The sequence below is a fragment of the Macrobrachium rosenbergii genome, chromosome 12, assembly GCF_040412425.1.
Source record: "Macrobrachium rosenbergii isolate ZJJX-2024 chromosome 12, ASM4041242v1, whole genome shotgun sequence".
Classification (NCBI taxonomy): Eukaryota; Metazoa; Arthropoda; class Malacostraca; order Decapoda; family Palaemonidae; genus Macrobrachium; species Macrobrachium rosenbergii.
In genome coordinates, this window is record NC_089752.1 from 8,438,001 (window position 1) to 8,465,500 (window position 27,500).

The 27,500-nt window shown below is 35.0% G+C and overlaps 1 long non-coding RNA gene across 6 annotated transcripts in view; it reads left to right on the plus strand.

The window, feature by feature from the left end:
• Positions 1 to 27,500, plus strand: part of LOC136844375 (uncharacterized) — a 382,772-nt gene that overhangs the window by 80,194 nt on the left and 275,078 nt on the right. For all 6 annotated transcript variants that reach the window (XR_010854840.1, XR_010854838.1, XR_010854842.1 and 3 more), the window contains exon 4: positions 1 to 88. This exon is cut by the window's left edge and continues 7 nt beyond it. This is a non-coding gene — a long non-coding RNA (uncharacterized lncRNA). The remainder of the gene's footprint in view (positions 89 to 27,500) is intronic.

Genomic DNA, 27,500 nt, shown 5'->3' on the forward strand with positions numbered 1-27,500 from the left:
GAGTCATATTGCACTGTTGATTTCCCTACTGTCTCTGGGCTGTCAGACCTCATTGTCAACATTTTGCCACTCGCACCAGACTTCCAAGGTAAGTGCTGTGTCGTCTCTTGCTCAGTGTTGACGGAGTTGCGACGGTAGTTCTAAGTTTACCCCGAATGGTGTAATTTAGTGTCAGTTTTTTCCAGTTTTCATTAATTTGGTATACAGATTGGAGGATGCATGATGTGATAGTATGTATAAATTATGTGGTGATGAAACGAATTTTTTTCGAGATTTTTCTTAAAGATTTACAGTTTTTTTGACGCTTACATTATTTATAGCAGACATTTTTTCTCTATGTCGGTGACCTTAGTTGTTGCGACGTCGGTTTACTGAAAGTCAGTGAATTATCAGTCAACCGTCTTCTCTTATTTAGGATAAGAATATTCGTGGGAAGTGAGGCTGGGGATTTGGCGGCGGGTGCTATGATTATCTGGCTTTAGGAAATTTACTTGTTCATAAAACCACATCCAGCAGTTAGGTTCGCGTAAATGTTTTAGGCGCAACACACCAACCTTATTTACAGCAGTGTAATGTTCGAATTGCTTATCATTGTCGGCTTGTGAATCCTTTATTACAGATAATTATCACAGTGTAAGTGTGTTGTATGTTTCTTCACCATCGTCTCTTACCTGTTGGTCGAATAGATTCTGTTGAGATGCCCATGTTTGCATAAACAGTTGATGTAAGAAACATTTTATTGATTCTATGATCTATGTATGTTTGTATGATGGGAGTGGGCGCTATCGGAGTCAAACTTCTTATCGAAGTTTTAAGTACGATTGCTTACTGTATACCTGGAAATTCACCTCTGCTTTTGGGATATATAATATATGTTTGTATATACAGTATATGTACAAGTATATATATACAACATATATACATATGTATGTATGTATGTATGTATGTATGTATGTATGTATGTATGTATGTATGTATGTATGTATATATATATATATATATATATATATATATATATGTATGTATATATATATATATATATATATATATATATATATATATATATATATTTTGTATGTATGTAGATTTTTCTGGGTAGGCTGCCAAAAACATACCTCCGATTTTTCCCCAACTTCCCGCCCACCAATGACCCAGTTGGTAGCATTTAATTCAATACTCTTCGTATGTGAATATGAAGGAACTAATCAACAGATGAGCACGTGTTGCATATAAATAAAATAGAAATACATACATACATACATACATACATACACACACACACACACACACACACACACACACACACACACACACACATATATATATATATATATATATATACATACCCAGTTGGCAAATACTGGGAAAAATTAAACTATAACCACTGAGTTTTCGTTTACAAAAAAATGAACAAATAAAAAAAAATACGCTTCCAAGATTTCATTTCATTTCAGTCTTTCTTTTCATCCATGTAAGGATAAATTGAAAACTTTGGCATTGTATTTGTCATGAAACTTACATGTCCAAAAAGTTGATAACAATGAATGTATGATCAACTAAAGTGATCTAAGCTTAGAACATTTCAGTGTCCAAGGTTAATTACACTTTATTGAAATGAATACGTTCAAGCAAAGATTACAGATATTTCTACTTTTTGAATGAATTGATGATCCTAATCAAAAGGACGTGAAAAACTTTCGAAGGAGAAAGTTATTAAAACGACATGGAGTACGTGATGGACAACCCCGTAGGGGGATAGTGCCTCCGTGCACCTCATGCGGTGCGCTGTAGGCATTACTTAAGGTTCTTTGCAGCGTGCCTTCGGCCCCTAGCTGCAGCTCCTTTCGTTCTTTTTACCATACCTCCTTTCATATTCTCTTTCTTCCATCTTACTTTCCACCCTCTCCTAACAATTGATTCATAGTGCAACTGCGAGGTTTTCCTCCCGTTACATCTTTCAAACCTCCTTACTGTCAGTTTCCGTTTCAGCGCTGAATGACCTCATAGGTGCCGGTGCTTGGCCTTTGGCCTAAATTCTATATTCAATTCAATATTCACATGATAGGCAAATACCGGCACCATTTTGGATTTAGTAGCTTTGATATTCAGGAAAGGGTTTTGGGAGGTTTAAGTTACCAAGACTCGTGGTTACGCTTTCTCTTGGCTTTCGAGTTGTAACCCTGATATTAATATCATCAGTCTTGTTTTGACTAAAGCTTAAAGAGAGAGAGAGAGAGAGAGAGAGAGAGAGAGATAGAGAGTAAGTAAGTAAGTATACCTTAGTTTTACCAGACCACTGAGCTGATTAACAGCTCTCCTAGGGCTGGCCCGAAGGATTACACTTATTTTACGTGGCTAAGAACCAATTGGTTACTTAGCAACGGGGACCTACAGCTTATTGTGGAATCCAACCACATTATAGGAGAGAAATGAATTTCTATCACCAGAAATACATTCCTCTAACTCTTCATCAGCCGGCCGCAGAATTGAACTCCGGCCCATCGAGTGACAGTCTGAAGCTCAAGCGATTCGGCCAACAAAGGGCTAAGAGAGAGAGAGAGAGAGAGAGAGAGAGAGAGAGAGAGAGAGAGAGAGAGAATGAATTCGGAATAGATAGAAAGTGGAAAGAAAAAGAGAGGAAGAATCGATTGAAGCGAAGTAATTCGGAATTGATATAGAGAAAGGTAGCAGGAAAGAAGCCAGTAAGAAGTTGAGACTATAGATAGAGTTAAGTGTATCTTAGTTTAACCAGACCACTAAGCTGATTAACAGCTCTCCTAGGGCTGGCCCGAAGGAATAGACTTATTTTACGTGGCTAAGAACCACCTTGGTTACCTAGCGACGGACCTACAGCTTATTGTGGAATCCGAACCACATTATGGAGAAATGAATTTCTATCACCAGAAATAAATTCCTCTAATTCTTCATTGGCCGGTCGGAGACGCGAACGCGGGCCCAGCAGAGTGCTAGCCGAGAACGATATCGACCCATCCAATGAGGAGTATGAGACTAGAGATAGAATGTGTTTAGGGTAAATAATTAGTATACAGCATTTCTCTTTGAAACTTCCATACATTTTAAGATTTATTTCCACAGGTAAAAACTACATTTTTGTACGTACTCTCTTCCCTACGTTTACTTCCCACGTTACAAATTGTAGAAGGCCATTGATAAATCATGGCGAGATACTGAACTAAGTTTTCTTCCGAGGTTACTTTCATTCATTCTGAATCGAGTGACTACAACTACCAGAGTAAGCACATTCCTTATAATACAACATTCGTTTAGTAACATCCTACTCTTATTGTTCATGTCATATATCCTGTTATGACTGTAATTATTAATGCTTTTGGGGAAATTAAATCCACTATACTCTTCTCGTAGCATTACTCATTCATGTCAAACGTGAAATATGGCAAACCTCGATTTTCATTTTCACTCCTAACTAATCCCGTTGGAGTGAGTTTGTGCGCAACTTCGTCACTAGTGACATCAAAAATAACGGGAGTATTCAAGCAATTTTGCAAGTGCTTTACTTATATCAACTATTCTGTGTTGCACTGCATTTTCCTTTTATGGTAATTAAACATAAATGCATTATCCAAAGACTTCTGTTTCTCAGAACAAAATGGGTACACGTTATTAATATTATTTTATAATTATTATCATGAAGGCGTTATTGTTATTATTATTAATATGTAAGATCAAAGCTGTCCCAGCGTTGATTGACTGTGGCCAGCATTTTATATTTACCAACACAGTTTCCTTCTCCCATTAAATAAAATCCATAGGAAAACCCAACTCTTGGAATACAGGAGAATTTACTTGATTAATATGTGAAACGAATTCTTGGAGTGGAAGATTTTCTTGTCGACGTAACTAATGGCAGAAGGAAATCCCGCAGCAACACGTGAGAAATATTGGATAGTAATTAATTAACGCTGAAATAGCATTAACCGTCTTCTGGGAAAGATATGCTCGATGCAATATTTGCTTATTATTAAGAGTAACAGCAACATTACCACTGATTGTATGGTTTTTATCGGCCTAATAATCTCCTCGAGTGTGTTTCTGGCGTCAAGTCCACCGGGAAATTGTAAATCGAGTCAAGACCCAATGAATATGTTTGCTGTATCTCCTTATACATTCACGGCAAACAGTTTACTACGTCATCAGCATCAGCAAAATTTATCCTTATTCACTCATTGTAACATTAAAAGCAAAATTGGTATTATTTTTTTCTTGCGTAGAACTGGTTTTTTGATATATTCACCGGCTTGGTAAAGCTACCAGTAACGCCCTCCCACCCCCTTTTTATATATACCAGGACCTGCAAGAAAAGCAGCTTTGGAGGAGTAACCAAAATTTAACCATATAGATAATAATGAAAATTACGAAAGACTTTGAAGCGCTGTGATTTTATCTGCAACTTTGCAACTCTCTCTCTCTCTCTCTCTCTCTCTCTCTCTCTCTCTCTCTCTCTCTCTCTCTCTCTCTCTCTCTCATATGAAACTATGTTCATATACGTAAGTTACTGATTTTGTAAAATACTTGGTAGTGCTATCTTAATACGTAGAGATTACTGATATAAATCTTCTTAGGCACATTACTAACGGGAATAATATGTTAAGGTATTTGCTGAGACTGGAAGTACAGTTACATTCTTAGTTCTATTACTTAGTAAAAGGATTACCTGCGTTTCCTTGTGTCGTTGGTGCGTTTGGATGTGAGGCTTGCCTTTGGCTTCCGCCTAACCAATGAAACTCCAAAACAGTTGGACTTTATCAAAATATAACTACACCTACTTTATTTAGCGGTCATTTGGGATTCGGACCCCCGGACTATTGGTGGATGGCACCCATGTACGTGTATGAAATTCGTAATATGGTTGAAATGTTTTTAACCTATAAGAAATTAATTTGTAACAAAATAGCCGTGATGAGCAATGATATACCGTATCCTCGAAAAGCTTATGTAAATAGGAAAGTTTTTAAAATCCGTGTTGGTTCAAAAGTTTTCACATAAATGAATAGCGTCCAGTTAAAACTGATAGAGTTTTACTTCAAGAATGAAGTAGTGCTTTCGTTTATAAGCCTTGGCGTAAAAGGCTAGTGATCCCCCTTTGATTCATTGCGCCTCTTTTATAATGCTCAGTATGAAAGTCGACTTTTTTAACGTAATATATGGGAAGGGGAGGGGTCCATGTATTCCGCTGTAAAATGGACATGTATAAATGCACAGAAGTGTTCGAAGCTTCGCAGAACTCTTATTTGTTAAATAAGGAAAAATTATCCTCACATTTAACCCGCAGTCTTCTTTAGGGAAATCATAAAATTACCTACACTTCGGATTGTGTAGTAGTAAAGTATGTACATGTATTAAGAAAATAGTCAATATTTTTTTCGAACATCGAACCTGGCTGCTTCATTTCCCTCAAATATATTTTTCATTTTATCAGCCTTCAACGTTTAGGCTCCGGAGGGGGTTAGTGCCGTCAGTGCATCTCATGCTGTGCACTGTAGGCATTACTTACGGTTCTCTGTAGCGTGACTTCGGCCCCTAGCTGCAACCCCTTTCATTACTTTTACTGTACCTATCTCCATATTCTCTTGCTTCCACCTTACTTTCCACGCTCTCCTAACAATTGATTCAAAGTGCAACTGCGAGGTTCTCCTGTTACACCTGTCAAATCTTTTACTGTCGATTTCCGTTTCAGCGCTGAATGTCCTCATAGGTCCCATTGCTTGGCCTTCGGCCTAAATTCTGTACTCAATTCAATTCAGTTCAATTCAACGTTAAGAAGCACCACTTTTTAAAATTAAAATTTGATGTAATAGTCATGCTAAGACAGTGGCATCCTTATGATAAGTTTGTAAGATTCTGAAGTAAAATTATCGCGCGAAAAGTTGGTCGCCGTCTCAGCGGACCATATCTCCTTTTGGTGCGTTCTCGATAGATTTTTGGTGTTGCAGCAATATTGTGTTACTCATTGCAACACCAGGTTTTCATAATATGAATCACCAGAAGAATCCATTTTTACTTATACAGATGCGAGGGCCTTACTATAATCTCATTGAGGAAGTCTTAGCTCGAAGCTGGGGAGCCATTTTTTGGTGAGAGAGAGAGAGAGAGAGAGAGAGAGAGAGAGAGAGAGAGAGAGAGAGAGAGAGAGAGAGAGACATTGTAAGGAGACTTACTTTCTTGGTCTCAGAGGTCATGGTTTTCTAATGAATCTCGAATTTCGCGGCTTACCCTTTCGCCTAATCCATGATGTATGAGGCAAACGAGCTTACCCCCAGAATGGGCACACGGAAGTTCCTGAATAATTTTGACCGAAGGGGAGGCTATTGCATGAGACAACGAAATGAACTTAGGACGCAGGATCAGTTATGCTTTCCTTTCGTAACTAGTATCCAAGTGAATGGGATGATCAAGGCCAAGAGAAAGAGAAGGTCTGCTCACTTCCCCCCAAATCCCCCATGCAGGAGAAGCTTTGTCTACCTCCTTATTGCGTCAGCAGGTGAATTGCCGTAATGAGCAGGTACCTCTAAGATACGTCATCGCCTACGTAGTTACTCCAGGTGGGAGGCGACCCCACCCAATTGGGTAGACCTTCTCTCTCTCTTGGCCTTGGGGTTCATTGCGCCTGGGCACTAGTTACCGCAGAAGTGTTTATTTATTTATTTTTTTTTTGATGAATAGAATGACCATGTACTGAGTATTTATAAGAATAATTTCACTTTCAAGATTATTAGATGATAATTCGCGTAACCGTTTCCGAATTGATTTTGAGGGTAACTGGGGAAAAGGAAAGTCACGTTGTAATCTGTATACAAGAAAACGTCTTAGTGACGCGCCTGTTATATGACGTCTTCAAAAATTGCCGTTTTTACAGTTTAATAACGAAAGACATGAGAAGCTATTAAATAACTATATTATAAATAATAATTTGGTATCCCCTTTGGTATCGTCGACATTCAGATGAAAAATAACGTATCGTCGAGGACAAAATCCACTTTGATCAGTTTGGTGTCATACAGAAAGTATTCTCTTGCTGTGTAGTACCTGCTATGAAGTATTGAGCATGTCATTCATTAATTTGGGTCATAAAATTATGTTGTCTATGAACGTAAAATAAGGCAAGGCCAGAATTTGTGTTATACATTTCCATATTACATCACTTGCAATAAGAAAACAGTGCTCTCTAATCGCAGTGAATGTATTGAGATCACCGCTTGTTTTAAGAAACGCTGGACATAAAATAGTGCTGTCAGTCCTTTAGGCCGTTGATTTGGAACCGTTTAAGGCAAGAAATATTTTTGCTTATAATGCGTTAACATTCAGCAAAAACAACATTACTGCTCATTGGCAGTTTTAAAAGCCATTACTTACTTCCATCATCTTTAAAGAAAATCTCACACCACAAAAACTCACATTTTACGGCTTACAAAAAATAAAAAGTACTTGGGTTTCGTTTAGGCCAATTATTGGGTGGGTAAAATTTCATAAGTTGTCAAAAAGACTCCAGCCAAGCATTTTCGCCCGAAAAACCATTTTGGTTTTTCATGCGAAAATGGCTAGGAAGTGATAGGGCACCAAAAGAACCTAAAATTACCAGCCTAACGTAACCCAGGGGTGTTTACGTGTTACGCCTTTGCTGTATTAGCTATGGAGGGGGGCGGGGGGCCAATATTGTCTTACCTTATGAGTCGTAACTTAATTAATTTTCTATTATTTGCGCACATCGATTATAGGGTTCAAAATAGCGAAATGAAGAGCTCTTTTCAAAAATGTAAGTTACAGTTTCATATTGTGTATTGGCAGCTTTCAAAATACCACCATTGGGTGTACCATTCTATCCACTGGGGTTGTAGAGGAAAATGACAAATACTTTCTATTGAATTTAGGATATATCGGAGAATGCCGCTTGAGGTAGGCTACTGTTGGATGGTCATATGCCATGTTAGGATTGCAAGGATCCTCGCTATTATTCTTTCAGTTACTAGTATACTAGTATAGTTGAGCGCTTAGGTCAACAGACGCTCTTTGGGTTTATAACTGAGTACGCCTACAAGTCAGTCCTCTTCCAGGAGGCCAACTTGGGCCCTCACGTTTGGTAGGTTAAGATAGCTACCGAACACCATGTGAAAGATGAATGAGTGAACAATTTTAAAAAAGGCCTTTATATCATATATTAAATGATTCTTAAAGGAAGATATTAAATTATGAAAGTATTTAAGCATATCTAATGAAGTATTAACAAAAATCGTCGACTGAAATAGCTCACAACTGTAAGATCGTTTGAAGTTCATGCTTTCGTTTAGGTCCTCTAATGAGACAATGTGAGTACTTTATATGAAACTGCCGTTAGATTACACAGTCTGTGTTAAACCCAGAAACGAGATTTTAACGTTTTCTTTTAAGGCTGTATTTATCATGGTGAAACCAACTGAAACCAATGAAAAAAAAAAACTTTGAACTCAGAGAGAGAGAGAGAGAGAGAGAGAGAGAGAGAGAGACAAACGGAGGAAATATCGCAAGGAAAGCTTAAATACTAGAAGCTTAAATTTCCACCCCAATTTCAGCTGGGAATTCATCATTTAACATTTTTTTTGTGGAATTTCAGTTCCTTGTATCTCAGACACACCTTTTCATTCACTTTTATAAACCGGAATGATTTCAGTAACCCGAGAACAAAGCTGCCTCAGAATTTAATAAAAAAAAAAAAATGAACCGAGATTGTGATGATTTCTGAATTCTAAATTATCAGAATGGATCTGTACTTCATAACAATAAATCTATACACGTGTATGCTTCAGAGACAAGAAAAATGCTTCAGAAGTACTGACAGAATAAAAAAAAAAAAATATCGATTGTTCTTTTTTATGGAAACATTCTTCTGACAGTATATCGTGAATTTGATACCATCCGGGAGTGTTAGTATTTTAAAAAAGCGGCCGGACTCTTCACGGCTGGGTGGTTATGGAAATCCCCGTGCAGGAGATATGGACCACTTTTGAGGTTCTTTTGTTTCCTGTTTTGTCTTCATTTATTCATTATTTTTTTTTATTTATATCGCCTACGTCTCTTAGCTTCTCTGTTCTTACCTTGCTTTGTAAGAGGTCATATCTTGGAGTTAGCGAAATTGAATTTAATTTGTTGGTTTAGAAAACAATAAAAAAAGTAATTACGGGACAGTAGTAGATAAGGGAAAAAAGTCATTACAGGACAGTAGTAGATAAGAAAAAAGTCATCACAGGGCAGTGGTAGATAAAAAAAATCATTACAGGACAGTGGTAGATAAGAAAAGTCATTACAGGACAGTAGTAAAGAAAAAAGTTATCACAGGACAGTAGTAGATAAGAAAAAAGTTATTACAGGACAATAGTAGATAAGAAAAAAGTTATTACAGGACAGTAGTAGATAAGAAAGAGGCATCACAGGAAAGTAGTAGATACGAAAAAAAGTCATTACAGGACAGTAGTAGATAAGAAAAAAAAGTTATTACAGGACAGTAGTAGATAAGAAAAAAGTCATTACAGGACAGTAGTAGATAAGAAAAAAAAGTTATTACAGGACAGTAGTAGATAAGAAAAAGGTATCACAGGACAGTAGTAGATAAGAAAAAAAGTCATTACAGGACAGTAGTAGATAAGAAAAAAAGTCATTACAGGACAGTAGTAGATAAGAAAAAAAGTCATTACAGGACAGTAGTAGATAAGAAAAAAAGTCATTACAGGACAGTAGTAGATAAGAAAAAGGTATCACAGGACAGTAGTAGATAAGAAAAAAAGTCGTTACAGGACAGTAGTAGAAAAGAAAAAAGTCATTACAGGATAGTAGTAGATAAGAAGAAAAGTCACTACAGGACAGTAGTAGACAAGAAAAAGTCATTATAGGACAGTAGTAGATAAGAAAAAAAAGTCATTACAGGACCGTAGTAAACAAGAAAAAAAGTTATTACAGGACAGCAGTAGATAAGAAAAAAGTCATTACAGGACAGTAGTAGATAAGAAAAAAAGTCATTACAGGACAGTAGTAGATAAGAAAAAAGTGTGCGGTTACGTGTGGGACCTTACAACAGTTCCACATTTTGACAAAAATGGGAATAAAGGGCCGTTGTTACCGGTGGCGGGACATTCTGGCAGATAAACAAAGTACATATGGCTATGTACTGCAGCCAGTAGGCATTAATCGCGTTAGTGGAGGTTCGCTGTTAACTGAAGCCTAGGAAAGTTTGCCAGGCGAGAAGTGTTCTTAGGAAGTCTAGAGGCAAATAGCTTTGTTCAGAGAAAGTCAGCCACCGCTACGAGCTATTTCTATAGAGGATAAAGGTCCGGGATATAGCTGGCTTCCAGAATCATTTCAGTAGTGATAGGCAGTACTAGGTACTTATAGTATCTTCTGTATAGGGGTTAGAAGTATCATGTACAGACCTAGATTTTTGGAAGCAAGATTGTTTTTAATTGCTGTAAAACATAAACTATGCAGTCATAGGTGATATACGAGTAAGTTATTATCAAGTTTCATGAATCCTTACAATCTTTAGCATCTCTGTACAAGCAATTTAGTAATCAGATTTAGATGTTTTTATTACAATTTAAGCCAAAATCTGAATCCACTTTCTCTAGTCAAAACTGTCCTTTATTCTCACACAATTTGAAGAATGTGACTACAACTATTCTCCTCAATTTCAGTTCCATCCATATATTCTTTCATAGGATGCATCTACTGAGTACTAAACCGTAACGCAACAACATTTTTATCACCACTTTCTCTTTCGTAATTATAAGTCTGTTTAGCATATGAGCAATTGCTACTCATGTTGCATTAAAATTCCACCTGAGTACCCGTGCACAGGCAAGTGCTTGTGCCAGTGACTGAGTATTCAAGCGCCAGGTTGTAGAGGAGAGTAGCTCATAGCAGAGTGTTGCTTTAAAATGGCAAATTAGCCTCTTCCTTTAAAGACCGCAGAAATTGCTTAGACCAATAAAAAACAATCACATGGCAGGAAGCTTCGGGTATGCAGCCCCATAAGTTTTATCCCTGCTGCGAAATGATTCCATGGTACAATCCCAGTGACCATAGAAACTGTAAGTACTTTTCATGGTGGTCCACATAATAATACACAGTATTTTCTTTTCCATTACAGAACTCTAGGATATATATATATATATATATATATACATATATATATATATAATTATGTGTATAATGCTTTCCGAGAAGTTAAGAAGGCATTGTGGCTGTACACAATGAATATATACCTGAAAAAAGTGACCAATAGATTCTACACACACACACACACACATATATATATATATATATATATATATATATATATATATATATATATATATATATATATATATATATATATATATATATATATATATATATATATATATATATATATATATATATATATATATATACTGTATATATATATATATATATATATATATATATATATATATATATATATATATATATATTATATATATGTGTGTGTGTGTATGTGTGTTAAATAACAAATATGCTGGGGCAGTCATAGCAACTATACATTTAATCGGACAGCTATACTTACAAAAAAATAACAATGGAAAGTTGAGATTGGGTTTAAGAGAAAAAAAATATGAAGTCGTTTAGTGTTTTGGAATAAACGTTAGATCTGAAATGCACAGCGCTGTCAAAAATACATTGGCAACGTTGTCAACAACGAATTAATTGTCAAAACATGAAAAATATAAAGCTAAAAACACGATAGAAATGCTGTTGATTTATGTCGTTGATGTAATATTGTCACGGATTTCAGGACTTACCAATCAAGCTGTATTTGTGTAGTACGCTCCAGTTAAAGAATTTGATTGAACGGAAGTGAAAAATGACTTTTTTCGCATTTCGTTCTTCTGTTTTCGCTTTAACTGATTTTTTCTCTAAACAATTGCATTTTGGCATTTTGCAGATATTTTAGTTGGGTGAGTGGAACACATACATACTTTCATTATATTGCAGATAAACATTTCTTCATATTGAAAAAAGTGTATGTATATATATATATATATATATATATATATATATATATATATATACATATACAGTATATATATATGTATATATATATATAATTCTCATGTATATATATATATATATATATATATATATATATATATATATATATATATATATATATATATATATATTTATATATATATAACAATATATATGTGTGTGTATAAATTATTTTCTCATATTACAAGTTATATATATATAAGCATATATATATATATATATATATATATATATATATATTTTATATTTATATATTTATATATATTAATGTATTTTATATTTTGCAGTGAGTTCTCTATAAAATGAGAAAGGGCGAAATATCTGCAGACGTGAAAGGGAAAGGGTCATTAAATGCGGGGTGAGGGACAGTGACAGGTAAATCAGTCAGTCAATCAGAATTTTGGTTACCTGAATGGGTGGCGGAAATTACGCCGGAAACAAGAAGTTATTTATGGCGATTGGAAGTATTTCATTTACCTCTCGATTACTTGACAATACGTTTGTGAAAGAGAAACCTGAAAAATTTTAGTCTTTTTTAGTTTTCTGTAAAGAAAATTATTGTATGTCTGTCGCACTTTTTCTGTCCCCCTCAGATCTTAAAAGTACTGAGGCTAGGGCTGCAGATTGGTATGTTAGTCATCCGCCTCAATCATCAAGTGCCAAATGCAGCCCTCTGGCCTCAGTAATTTTGATTTTATTTAGAGTTAATGTAGCCATAATCGTGGCTTCTGGCAACGATAGGATGAGCCACCACCGGATTGTGGTTAAGTTTCATGGGCGCGGATTCTTTGGCAGCATTATACCGAGACCACCGAAGATAGATCAGTTTTCGGTGGCCTTAATTATACGCTGTAGTGGCTGTAGAAAACTCGATTGCGCCGAAGAAACTTCGGCGCATTTTTCACTTGTATATTATAGAGAATGATTGTCTATTACGTATGGTTTCACCTAGCCGATATCTTCTGGTTTTGATGGTTTATATTTTAACGAAGTGTTCGGGGGGTCTAGTATTTCTCTCTTTCTATCTCTCTCGCCTAGCTATGACTCGCAACAACTGACCAACATTTAAGCGCCAATTTCACTGCTTAGGTCAGCCAAAGCACACTTGATATCATGAAACGCGCCTATCTGTCCCTCCATGTTCGGTTCGAGAGTCGACCATGGGTCCATCAGTTTGTTAGTTTTGCTGGTTTACCCCTGTGCCATGAACGAGAGAGAGAGAGAGAGAGAGAGAGAGATTACTCAGGCATAAAAACAGCCATATACTTACATGTTACGTCATTAGGCTCACAATCCCTTTTGAAAGTGAGAAGGTGGATTACGATATGCATTTGTTTTCATAAGCACTGCTCTTCTACCAGTAGGAGCACCATACATTCTGCTCTTGATTTAATACGTTAAAAACAAATTTTTCATATTCTGATGTTAACATCCTCACCTAACATGAGAAAGTATTAGAAAATCATCGGACCTCATTTCGTTTAGTTTGGATTGTTTGTGCGCAAACTGGAATTGAGGAATTGAAACTTATCATGAAAGATTCAGCTGCTTGGAGAATATGGCAGGACCATTATTGTCACTGGTACTATCATTTTTGTTATTACTACTACTACTGTTAATGTTAGCAGTTGCGTTAGAAAAATAGGAAACATCTAACAATAGAATAATCTTTATATTAAATGTTCCTATTTTATAGTTCAGTTCTAATACTGCAGCTACTGCTTTGGACCTCAGTAATATTACAAAAACAAGTGCTACTCTCATTACTGTTATTATTTTAGTTTTAATTACTTTGTCTCAACGACTGGTTAATTATCAACAAGTTTTACACCACAAAAAGAATTTCAGCTAATTATCATTAGCAGATGAGGCTGCTTCAGTACTGTTAACATTATAATCGTTGTGTCTATGTCTCACTTTACGTCGTTTTCCTTCACTGACTTTACGATTTTCTTTTGTTCAATTTACGTAAGAAAGATACGAGTATATTCCACAAGAAGTCTTTTAGTAACTTGACATTTTCGTAACTTATCGTATTCTTTCACCGACCCTTTTTTAGTTTGCTAAAAAAGTAATGGAAGTATTTCCATCAGTTATGCAAGTGAAATTGGCTGGCGTCTCAATATTGTCGATATCGTTGCAATTTTGCAATGAATCAAACACTGTCGCATCTAGAAGGAACATTCAGTATGAGAGAGGAGCTACGTACTACTTTTATGAGTCTCTCTCTCTCTCTCTCTCTCTCTCTCTCTCTCTCTCTCTCTCTCTCTCTCTCTCTCTCTCTCTCTCTCCAAAACCCCCTTTACTCAGTCAAAAGTAATTTTGAAAGTTCATATTTTGCCAGTTTGCTCACGAAGGGATTATTAGTTGTGCAACCTATTGATGTCAATAAACTTTTTTGAAAGGCTTTTATTTCATGTTTGCTGTTTTTATGCTTCGTTTGAAATGATTGTCTTCCGTGTTTTACTGCAGCTGCTGCCGATCAGACAAGTGCATGACATGTTTTGAAAGCAGTACCAATATGAAAAAAGGATTTTCGTGATTTCCATCGCTTTTGTAATTGTAACTATTTATTATTTGCTGTTTATAAAATTGCCTGACAATTTGTGGCATTCGCTCTTCAGAGGCCGTGTATGTGCACGTCGGTTGTATTTGCGAATATATATGAAATATAATTAAACTCTCTTCAAGGTGTAATGGCAAAGCTTACCTCGATTTTCTATCCTTTCATAAAAATCCTGTACAGGATGTACGTATGTTAAATTAGTAGCAATTACAAATACCAGGAAAAGGACACAAATTTAAGAATATCTGGAAATGCTGAAAGACTGTTTTTGAAACGCAACCGCTTCAAATAAAACTCATACTCAGGGGATTATAGACTTACTGCGTAGGAGTATATGGCGTTTTGTGTTGGTGACCTCACTATGAGATATTCCATGAGATATTCCGGCTTTAGATCGAGTCTCACAAATTATTACCCGCGCAAATTGTTATTCCACTTCGAGGAAGTAAGGATCTATGAAGTAGACGAGGGAAAAAAATGTGGATTACACTAAAACTGTGGATTACATTAATTTGGAATTCGTCATGTTAACTCACTGGATACTTCTAGAAGAAAACTTAGCTCGTTCGTTAGCAGCTAACGGTAAGTTTTGACAGAATAATGAGAATTCAATTTATATAGAAAACAAATGAAATCTCATTTGTAACACCAAAGAACGGGATTATCGAAATACAAGATGGTTTTAACGTTTCCATTTTCCGGTATAAGTGCCCTCTTAAAGTTAATCTATTTTCTGCATTGCTTGTTCCCATTTACGGAAGTTCTGTAAGACATTGCGACAAAGAACCTCAATGAACTTTCTCATATATAATTTGAAATTCTAGGGGTCTTATGATTGCCAGACTTTGTTATATCCATATTTTCGCCATATCTTTCATCCCCGTTGGGGGGTAGTGACGTCAGTGCACCTCATGCGGTGCAATGTAAGCATTCCTTAAGGTTCTTTGCAGCGTGTCTTCGGCCCCTAGTTGCAACCCATTGCGTTCATTTTACTGTACCTCCTTTCGTAATCTCTTTCGTCCATCGTACTTTCCATCCTCTCTGAACAATTGTTTCATAGTGCAGTTGCGAGGTTTTCCTCCTGTTACACCTTTCAAACCTTTTACTGTCAATTTCTGTTTCAGCGCTGAATGACCTCATTGGTCCCAGCGCTTGGCCTTTGCCCTAAATCTTATATTCAATTCAATTCATTCATATCTTCCATCTTTTCTTTCTTTCATATTCCGCATTTCCCCAGTTAATGAAACAAAGTTAGAATTAGATATTCCTAGGCATTGATTGAATGAGACCGTAACAACTTGAGATTTATTTAAAAAAAAAAAAACGGAAATAGATAAATTTTTTATTCCTTATGTTACGTAATCTTGTAGCGCAATGATTAGCTTAATTATGCAAAGGCAGTAATCCACTTAATCCACTTCCTCCAGTTCGAGAATTTGCTTGACGTTAATAATTACTCTTGTCTTTATTCGTTTGACCTGTGAACGTTCCAAGCTTTCGTGACTCGCTTCCTTCTTAGTCTTCGTCTTTGGTTAGTTTTTTTTTTTTTTTTACTCTCTCGATTTTCATTTATTTGTTTCATGCTGGTGATGACATCAGTTCCGAATGTGATGAAATGGTTTATTTTAGTGTTTGTAAAGAAAACTATTGTGCCGGCTTTGTCTGTCCGTCCGCACTTTATTCTGTCTGCACTTTTGCTGTCCGCCCTCAGATCTTAAAAACTACTGAGGCTAGAGGGCTGCAAATTGGAATGTTGATCAGCCACCCTCCAATCATCAAACATACCAAATTGCAGCCAACTAGCTTCAGTATTTTTTCAATTTTATTTAATGTTAAAGTTAGCCATGATCGATCGCGTCTGGCAACGATATAGGACAGGCCACCACCGGGCCGTGGTTCAAGTTTCATGGGTCGCGGCTCATACAGCATTATACCTAGACCACCGAAAGTTAGATCTATTTTCGATGGCCTTGATTAAACGCTGCACGGAAAACTCAGTTGCGCCGAAGAAACTTCGGCGCATTTTTTGCTTATTTTTATGGTGTCTTTATTATGATTCAAAATGATGATTACATATTAACGATTTCTTTTGTCAGTCGAAATTTATTGCGACTGTTTGTGTCTGCCAATATATTTCAGCTTTTGTAACCGAAACATCACACATACTTCTCTTAGTATCGAAATACCCAAGACACCTGTTTTCATGAGATGTCCTTGGGAAGCTTAGACGATGAAAGGTAGTTAGGCATTACCCCGGCGCAATCGAGTTTCCTGCACAGCCTATAATCAAGACCACCGAAAATAGATCTAACTTTCGGTGGTCTAGGTATAATCTGTATATCATATATATATATATATATATATATATATATATATGTATATATATATGTATATATATATATGTATATATATATATATATGTATATATATATATATAATATATATATATATATAATATATATATAAATATATATATATATATATATATATATATATATATATATATATATATATATATATATATATATATATATTCACCTCACATAAAAGAAATATACTACGGTTAACGTTCGGAGCTTCTTTTACGATACGTTTCCTATTATTAACGTAGGATTCAAGTTACTGAGAATTTGATACATTGGTGGCTATATTCCTGTAATTACCTCCATTGTTGATCTCGTAACATAAGTTCTCAGTCGGGTGTTTTACGTTTATTCTCGTCTTAATAGGGAGTAGAACATCTAGAAATATTTTCGTTTGGTGACCATGAATTTCTAACAGCCAAGCTACTTTTTAAACATTTCCACTAACCACTCTATTCGTATTGCTACCTGGGAACATAAAAGGCACTCCATCCATGTGCATGTTGGACCTCATGAACCTTTAACACTAAAACTTGATTAAATCTACCGGTTAGAAAGGGTCTTGCGGTGAATGGCAACAACTGGTAGCAATTTTGATTAGAAAAAACTCGAGGGGAACGAGTTTGATCTGTAAAGGAGAGACCTCTGGCGGGTCGTTCCTCCTGGCAAGGTAAAAATGTCATCCATCTTGGATAAGTGTGAAATTGGAAAGTTTGGTCAGCATATCCCAACTTCATAGTCAATTGCTTCCTCTGCTGTAGGCATAGAGCACGTAGGCAGTTATAAGACGAGAAGATATTTAGAAACGAATTTCAGTAATATTTATGTTGGAACTAAACGAAAAATACGTAAAATTTCATTACAAGACGAAATGACATCTAGAAACGAGTTTCAGTAATATTTATGTTGGAACTAAACGAAAAATACTTAAAATTTAATTACAAGACGAGATGACATTTAGAAACGAATTTCAGTAATATTTATGTTGGAACTAAACGAAAAATACGTAAAATTTCATTACAAGACGAAATGACATCTAGAAACGAATTTCAGTATATTTTGGATTTGGAACTAAACGAAAAATACTTAAAAATTTAATTACAAGACGAGATGACATCTAAAACAATTTCAGTAATATTTATGTTGAACTAAACGAAAAATACGTAAAAATTTAATTACAAGACGAGATGACATCTAGAAAACAATTTCAGTAATATTTATGTTGGAACTAAACGAAAATACGTAAAATTTAATTACAAGACGAGATGACATCTAGAAACGAATTTCAGTAATATTTATGTTGGAACTAAACGAAAAATACTTAAAATTTAATTACAAGACGGATGACATCTCGAAACAATTTCAGTAATTATGTTGGACTAAGCAAAAAATTGTTAAATTTAATTACAAGACGAGATGACATCTAGAAACGAATTTCAGTAATATTTATGTTGGAACTAAACGAAAAATACGTAAAATTTAATTACAAGACGAGATGACATCTAGAAACGAATTTCAGTAATATTTATGTTGGAACTAAACGAAAAATACTTAAAATTTAATTACAAGACGAGATGACATCTAAAACGAACTTTCAGTGTATTTATGTTGGAACTAAACGAAAAATACTTAAATTTAATTACAAGACAGATGACATCTAAAACAATTTCAGTAATATTTATGTTGGAACTAAGCGAAAATTACTTAAATTTAATTACAAGACGAGATGACGTCTGAAAGCAGATTTCAGTAATTATGTTGGCACTAAACGAAAAATACTTAAAATTTAATTACAAGACGAGATGACATCTAGAAACGAATTTCAGTAATTATGTTGGAACTAAACGAAAAATACTTAAAATTTAATTACAAGACGAGATGACATCTAGAAACGAATTTCAGTAATATTTATGTTGGAACTAAACGAAAAATACGTAAAATTTAATTACAAGACGAGATGACATCTAGACATCAATTTCAGTAATTATGTTGGCACTAAACGAAAAATACTTAAAAAATTTAATACAAGACGAGAGATGACATCTAGAAACAATTTCAGTAGTGTATGTTGGAACTAAACGAAAAAATAACTTAAAAATTTAATTACAGACTGAATGACATCTGAAGCAATTCCAGTAATATTTATGTTGGAACTAAACGAAAAATACTTAAAATTTAATTACAAGACGAGATGACATCTAAAACGAATTTCCAGTAATTATGTTGGCACTAAATGAAAAATACAAAATTTAATTACAAGACGAGATGACATCTAGAAACGAATTTCAGTAATTATGTTGGCACTAAACGAAAAATACTTAAAATTTAATTACAAGACGAGATGACATCTAGAAACGAATTTCAGTAATTATGTTGGAACTAAACGAAAATTACTTAAAATTTAATTACAAGACGAGATGACATCTAGAAACGAATTTCAGTAATATTTATGTTGGAACTAAACGACAAATACTTAAAATTTAATTACAAGACGAGATGACATCTAGAAACGAATTTCAGTAATTATGTTGGCACTAAACGAAAAATGTAAATTTAATTACAAGACAGATGACATCTAGAAGCGAATTTCAGTAGTATGTTGGAACTAAACGAAAAATACTTAAATTTAATGACAAGACGAGATGACATCTAGAAACCAATTTTAGTAATATTTATATTGGAGTAAACATGAAAAATACGTAAATTTAATTACAAGACGAGATGACATCTAGAAGCGGAATTTCAGTAATATTTATGTTGGAACTAGCGACAAATACTTAAATTTAATTACAAGACGAGATGACATCTAGAAACGAATTTCAGTATTTATGTTGGAACTAAACGAAAAATACTTAAAATTTAATTACAAGACGAGATGACATCTAGGAACGAATTTCAGTAATATTTATGTTGGCACTAAACAAAAAATACATAAAATTTAATTACAAGACGAGATGACATTTAGAAACGAATTTCAGTAATATTTATGTTGGAACTAAACTTAAAAATACATAAAATTTAATTACAAGACGAGATGACATTTAGAGACGAATTTCAGTAATATTTATATTGGAACTAAACGAAAAATACTTAAAATTTAATTACAAGACGAGATGACATCTGGAAACGAATTTCAGTAATATTTATGTTGGAAGTAAACGAAAAATACTTAAAATTTAATTACAAGACGAGATGACATTTAGAAACGAATTTCAGTAATATTTATGTTGGAACTGAACGAAAAACACTTAGAATTAGGTCAAAACAAAAGCAAAATGTTTGATATGCGTGTCATTATATATGTGTGCGTTACGTTCTTAGTATTGACTTATCTTGATTTATGCCCCTGAAATACAGAAACAAATTCGACTGTACATTGAGTGAATGGGAAATGGAGTGTAGTGCTAAGTAAAGGCCTTCGGAAGGGCAGACCCACTGGTGAATGAAATAAACTAGATGCACATTGGCTAAGAAAGGTTCTCGTCTGTTTCTTAAAAGAAAAGATTCTCGGATTGTAAACCACATTGTAGTGGGTTAGGGAAATAATATAATTTGGACGAATGTGCTACAGAAATTAAGATCAGATTATATCAGATCGTTATAAAGTCAGAGAGAGAGAGAGAGAGAGAGAGAGAGAGAGAGAGAGAGAGAGAGAGAGAGAGAGAGAGAGAGAGAGAGGCTAAAAAAAAAGTTTCGATGTACTTTAACGATACAAGTTGTAGGAAGTTTTAAGTTTTTGCCGTGATTTTTTCACTTTTCTAACTTTTTGTTTGATGGTAATGCTGCAGTGTTGGCTGCGAGGCCACGAGATAGATGGAAACTTTCGTTTTGTTATTTGAGTTCTCGGTTAACTCATGTGTAACTGGAAAACATACATAAAGGCCTTATTTCCAATTATGTTTTATTGTTTCATTATTTTTGCTCCACTAAATGTAGTTATTGGAGTTCACGGAATGGAATTGTAATGAAACTTCTCTAGTTTTCTTGATTAATGTTATTCGATAGACGTTTCCTAGCGGTAATATTATTCTCTACTTACTTACACTTGCATGCACGCACATACACATCCACACGCACGCAGACACACATATATATATAAGTATATATATACATATATAATTATATATACATACACACATTATATAATAAATATATATATATATATATATATTATATATGATATATATATATATATATATATATATATATATATATATATACATACATATGTATAGTGTTATATATATATATATATATATATATATATATATATATATATATATATATATATATATATATAATATATATATATATATATATATATATATATATATATATATATATATATATATATATATATATATATATATATAAAACTCTATATATATGTGTGTATGTATGTATATATAATATACACACACAGTATGTGGGTGTATGTGTCTGTATGTGGTAATTTTGCTGGCGCATATTTTGTGCAGACTTTTTCATGCCATCGATGATATTTTAATGTCCGAAAGCAACTCGTCAGCATAGATTTTGTTATGACTTGCGCAGAAAAATAAATATAGGCTGTATGCGAAAGAGTGAGTGATGGTGAATTGTATCGTGCGATCCCATTTCAAAATGAAGAAAGTGATCGGAATAAAAGTTGTGTAGGTGTTGAAATGTCAGCGTTCATACAGATACCAATGAGTAAAGCACCAGCGATTTGAGAGTGGGAACAGTTATACAGATCAAAGCAACCCAGTCAAATGGCTATATGGAAAGCAAAATGATTTTGTCAATATCATCAGATGAAATGTATTTGCAGCGTGGGATTTTAATATTCATTTAGAGAAAATGAATTATGATTAATGCTCCATGTCTGAATAGCTAATTACGTCAGCGTTAGGTATTATTCTTTATGAAAATTAGATTGTGTCTTCTTATCAATGCATGGTTAGTGTCAGTTCTGACGGCATTTCCAAATAGCAGGATGATTCCTTTCTGAACCTTCGCTATAAGTCCTGTTGCTAGATCGTTCAGCAGTTAGGAAATTTCAACATGTAGCATTGTATAATGCGTATTGTGACCTAGCCGAAGTGTACAGTAGTTAGTCTATGAGCATGTGTTAAAATTTAGGCAAGTCAGATGACTACTCTCATATGTATATTCTGAAAGATAAATACCCGGTCTACGCATTTCGTCATGGTCAATTTAAAGTCGGTAGTTCATCCTCTGCAGAGCTCCACAAGTTCATGCCAGGTGATTTTGTAAGTTTCTACCAGTTTGATTAATTGACGTATAGTTGTGATAACATACAAACGTTAACACATATTTGTATTTTATTCATGATAAAAACGTATTTAGTCGACAGCACTGCTTTACATCCTCGCAAATTGAAGTAATGCCGAGAGAATTCTGATGATTATCAGTTTTTTTTTTATTGTAGAGGTTCGTCCTTATACTGGGTAACAGTGAGCCTCATTAAATGGAATATTCAATACAAAGTGCGATGAACAACCGTGCAAATTTTAGTCTTTGAAACATCACATATTTATAGCTAAAAGTTGTAAAGCTTCACTATGTTGTTATGAAGGCCATTACATGTATATATTTCATGGTATATTCTGGCATAAATTTCCATGTCTGCGAATAAAATTCCCTGGAATACCTAAACATTTTTCGTCTTTTCCGTTTAATGAAAATGTTGATATGAGCAGATTATTAGTGATTAACAAGAATCTGTGTAGAACAATCCTAGAACATTTAGCAAATTTAAGCTGCAAACTAATGGGGGCACACGTATGACCTATTTTCAAGTTTCAGCATTAGCATTACCAGTTCAATAAAAAGGGAGAAAGTGCTGCAATTACTCGATCGTAACTCCTCATACGTGTTGTCCTGATCATTTTATGTTTATCATGAGAGGCACAATCATTACCCCTGCCGTGTTTTCACGTATTGTCAGTTTTCAGAATTCCAGCCACTTCAACCCACTGATTGCATAGATGCCTTTGGGTGATGTACGGGGCTTGTCAATTTTACATGCAAGATGGCGCCCCAGTTTCAATTCTCTGCACTTTGTAGTTCACAAAAGCATCATCACCTGTGTTAAGTTTCTTCAGTTTTCTGCAGCGTCATCTGGTGGGACAGAGGTAGTTACAAAATTTTTAAGGTTATTTAAAGCTAATTATTTTAAGATTATTTTCGAGGATTATGAGGTCACGAGTAACTCTGGTATCTACGTTCTAAATGTTTGGTTTATGTATCTGAACTACGTCATGCAGCATCCTGGCACAACTATGTATGATAGGTAGTATTGTCTAAAAGTACGAGTATTGAGTCGAAAACAACATGCGCCATCTGTAGTTTGGTGTCTTTGTTTACAGTTTCTTTTGGTGTCTGGTAAAAAACGATGCTGCCTAGTACATAAAGGCTTCACTTTTATCTATCTTCGTTTTGTCATGTCTTTGGGCAAGGATATTCATGAAGATCATGGTGCATGTCTTTTCCTTTTTCAGTGGTCCTTATGTGGTGTTATATCTCTTGCAGGCATTATTACGCCATGTTGCAGTAAGCTCCCATGTGGCAAGTTAGAATTCTTGTGCCATTTCTCCATCCTGGTACACTTAACCAAGAATACTCCGGTCCTTTTTCCATGTAGTGTATTTTGATACCTTTCCTGAAGAAAATGTTGTAGTTTTACTTAAAATTCCTAAGGATAACATATGCTATTTAAAGGAAGTGGCTTCATCTGAAAAGAAGCCTCGTCTGTATATTTATATTGATTCAAATTCTACTTCATAGTGAACATTTTCCCAGATAAAACACTCCTGGCACTTGTTCCTCTCCAGTGATTGTAACATCGTCTAGCAACAGTGTGTGCTGTCTGGGTTTGATGACTCTTTAAGAAAAAGTTGCAAGAATCATGATCTTTGACGGTCCAATCTTAGGTTGTAGGATAAGACTCACTTCTCATGTACCAGAAACTTGACATGGGAATTTAAGAATGCAGTTAACTTGTATTTATATGAGGGGGAATTTGACCCCAGCAAAATTTATATAAGGGGGAATTTGACCCCAGCAAAATTTATATGAGGGGGCGAATTTGATCCCAGCAAAATTTATATGAGGGGGAATTTGACCCCAGCAAAGTTTTTGATGTGAAACAAACAAAAACATTGTGATTAATAGATAGACATCAGAATGTAAATCTTAGTAAGCAAACAATAATGGTTACAAGTGGGGTTGAAGCGTTTATAGAGCACGTACTATCTGTGCACATCGTCCAGTAATAACCATGTTTTTCGAATCTTCGGGGAATGGATTTTATTACAAGATACTTGTGCCTGAGCCTTTGTAAGAAACTTATTTATCTATGTATATTGGTAGATCCTTCAAATGATACCAAAAAACATTAACTACGCTCCTTGGTACTGACCATCTCTCTTACACCACGGACTATTTTCCTTCATGCAGCTGTCAACCCTCTATGAGTCTATGCCTTTTATCTGATGTGTGGCAGAACTTCCCTGCGTCAAATGCTGTAGAGATTTTGAATTAATATAGAAGGAAGTTGGTTTTTTTAAAAATTACGTTTTGTCGTTACATGTTATCAAGAAACATATCTCTTGGAAGAATTCTGGTTTAACTGTTTGCCCCTTTCCTGACGTCCTTCAATCAGGGCAGCTGCTTCACAGCTCCACCTTATATAATCACACATTATATATATATATATATATATATATATATATATATATATATATATATATATATATATATATATATATATATATATATATATATATTAAACCCACATGGAGAGAGAGAGAGAGAGAGAGAGAGAGAGAGAGAGAGAGAGAGAGAGAGAGAGGGGTAGGGGGAGAAATAAGGAGGATAAATTTATTATCATACAACAATTATATGTGCCTTTACCATGAATGGTGATGAGCCCGGGAAAGGAAGAAGGGAAAATGGAGTGCACAAAACACTCTGGGGGATAAGAGAAATCTCAATTATAAAAATTAGAGCTGCAGTATATCTGAAGAATGATCTCTTCATCCTTTTTTCAACCGTGTGTTTTAGAGCCTTCCAGTAGACTTTTTATTTTGAATGTCGTCATGAAAACATCCTGAGAGCTAAAGAAAGGAACCTGCAATTCAGGCCTAATTACCAAACCACAGTCATTCATCTTTGCTATCATTTCAGTTTTCTCTCGAACTGAGGGACTGGAGTTATCTTTGTAGGCACTTTTACTCGGAAATGTAGCTTCTGCCTTTGAATGGATTCCTGGAATTTAAAATGGGATTTATCACGAATGGACTTTTATGCGCGGTACTAAACGAGTATTAGAGTGAAAGGCTCTAGCGAAGGGTGAAAAACTGTAGTTCCGTATGCTGGCGCTAGATGGCATCGTCATTCATCAACGCAGCAGCAGCATGATATTCAAACTTTCTTATTGAGTTTTTCTAACGGATTCGTCAAGCTTCTAATCTTCAGCATAAAGAACGTTTATCTTGTGCATCGTTGCCAGGAATGACTATATTTAATTACGAAATAAATTCAAACTCTCAGAACTATGTATTCATTTATGTATTTACTAAAAATTAAATTATATGAATGGTGTCGTGCTAAATTTACTTTCTGAATTTGTAAACTTTTTTGTAATACAAGGAAATGGATATACAGAAAGAAAGCGAAAGACAAATTGAGAGAGAGAGAGAGAGAGAGAGAGAGAGAGAGAGAGAGAGAGAGATATGTAATGTCTAAATGCATTTAATTTTTTCCGTTAGCCTCCCTTTCCAACAGGAAGGATGATGATGGCACGCGTGGAAAGGATGGGGGAATAAAACCAAATTGAAGAAAGAAACTGAGATTTTCTTGTAATCAGGGTTCATTTCGTCTTGTAATCACTAGGGTTTATTGGGATTTTTTTTTAAGTTAAAAATGACCAATTCCATAAGAGGCTTGGATTTTAGAACATTTGATCCCCTCTCTCTCTCTCTCTCTCTCTCTCTCTCTCTCTCTCTCTCTCTCTCTATTGTATGTATGTACAATTATGTATATATTACAGGGAATACGTGTAATCAGGGATTACGCGTAATCACTAGGGAATATGTGGGCTAACATTTGTACTAAACACGGCAAAACAGTGATTTATCTACCCAGTTTTGCCGTGTTTAGTACAAGCCTGGGAGGTCAAATGTGTTTTGCCGTGTATAGTACTAGCCCCTGGGGATCAAATCCACTTAGGGACATTTGATCCCCAGATCACCCAGGGACCTCCCAAAGTGTTTGATCCCCAGGGGCTAGTACTATACACGGCAAAACACATTTGACCTCCCAGGGGCTTGTACTAAACACGGCAAAACTGGGTAGATAAATCACTGTTTTGCCGTGTTTAGTACTAGCCCTCGGAGATCAAATGTTCCCAAGGGAATTGGTCATTACACATATTCCCTAGTGATTACGCGTAATCCCTGATTACACATATTCCCTGTAACATATATAATGTATGCATGAATATATACATATATGTAATATACATTATACATATATGTATATTTATATAATTGAAAAGAAACACAAACCATGAAAATTTGGTCGCGGAAATTTTGGACGAATGGAAAATATTTTTTCTGTGAAGGTTCAAAATTGAAGTCACAAATTTTGATTAAGCGGGAACGACTTCATGCTCGCCATCTGTTTTGCCGGATTCCCTTTGCTTCAGATCACTTTTCTTGGTGACTTTCAAGTTTCCCTTTTCTTGATACAAGAGCTTTCTCGCTCTTTTAATATGCCTTGCAACTTGTTAAGGACCAGCCATTTTACCCTATAGTAATATACATCCTCATTCCGTCAGCGCAGAGGTTAGACAAGGAAGCTGAGCAATAGCTGATTGCATCATTCTTATTTCTACGACAAATCAGTTATTTTCTGTTGACATACTCTGGTGACAGTATGACTGTATTGATGCTGAATTGCTTTTGACGAATTAATTCCATACCCTGCTTTCTTTATGCTTATCATACAGACATGTAATAACTTTATCTTAACCTTTCTTACAATGCCTAATTACCCTACAAGGTATTTTCATTTATTCTCCAAAGCTGCAAAACTTTGTATCCACTAATGTGTGTAACCTCTTGCGGTACTAAGCCTTGACATCTGTTTTCCTATTATCTCTTGAATTTCCATCCTCTTTTCCAAGTGAATGCTTTCCATGGTGGAACAAGCAAGAGTCTCAGTGACTCTTATAATTTGTTCTTTGGAAGCTATAAAAGCAAATAACATGTTTTCGAAGTCATAGAAACGTAATTTCAACAAAAATACAAAATAGCCGAAGAACGTTTTCATCCTTTACCTCGGCGTTCCAGAATCGCGTTTTCCAGTTTTTTCCCCCCATAACTTAAAAGCCAAGAAGTTCGTTCTTAAAGAGAGGACAGATAAACCTGTTCTGTCTGATGTCGCGGAAGTAAACTCTAACTTCCCCTCTAACGTTAACATTCCGAGGCCAG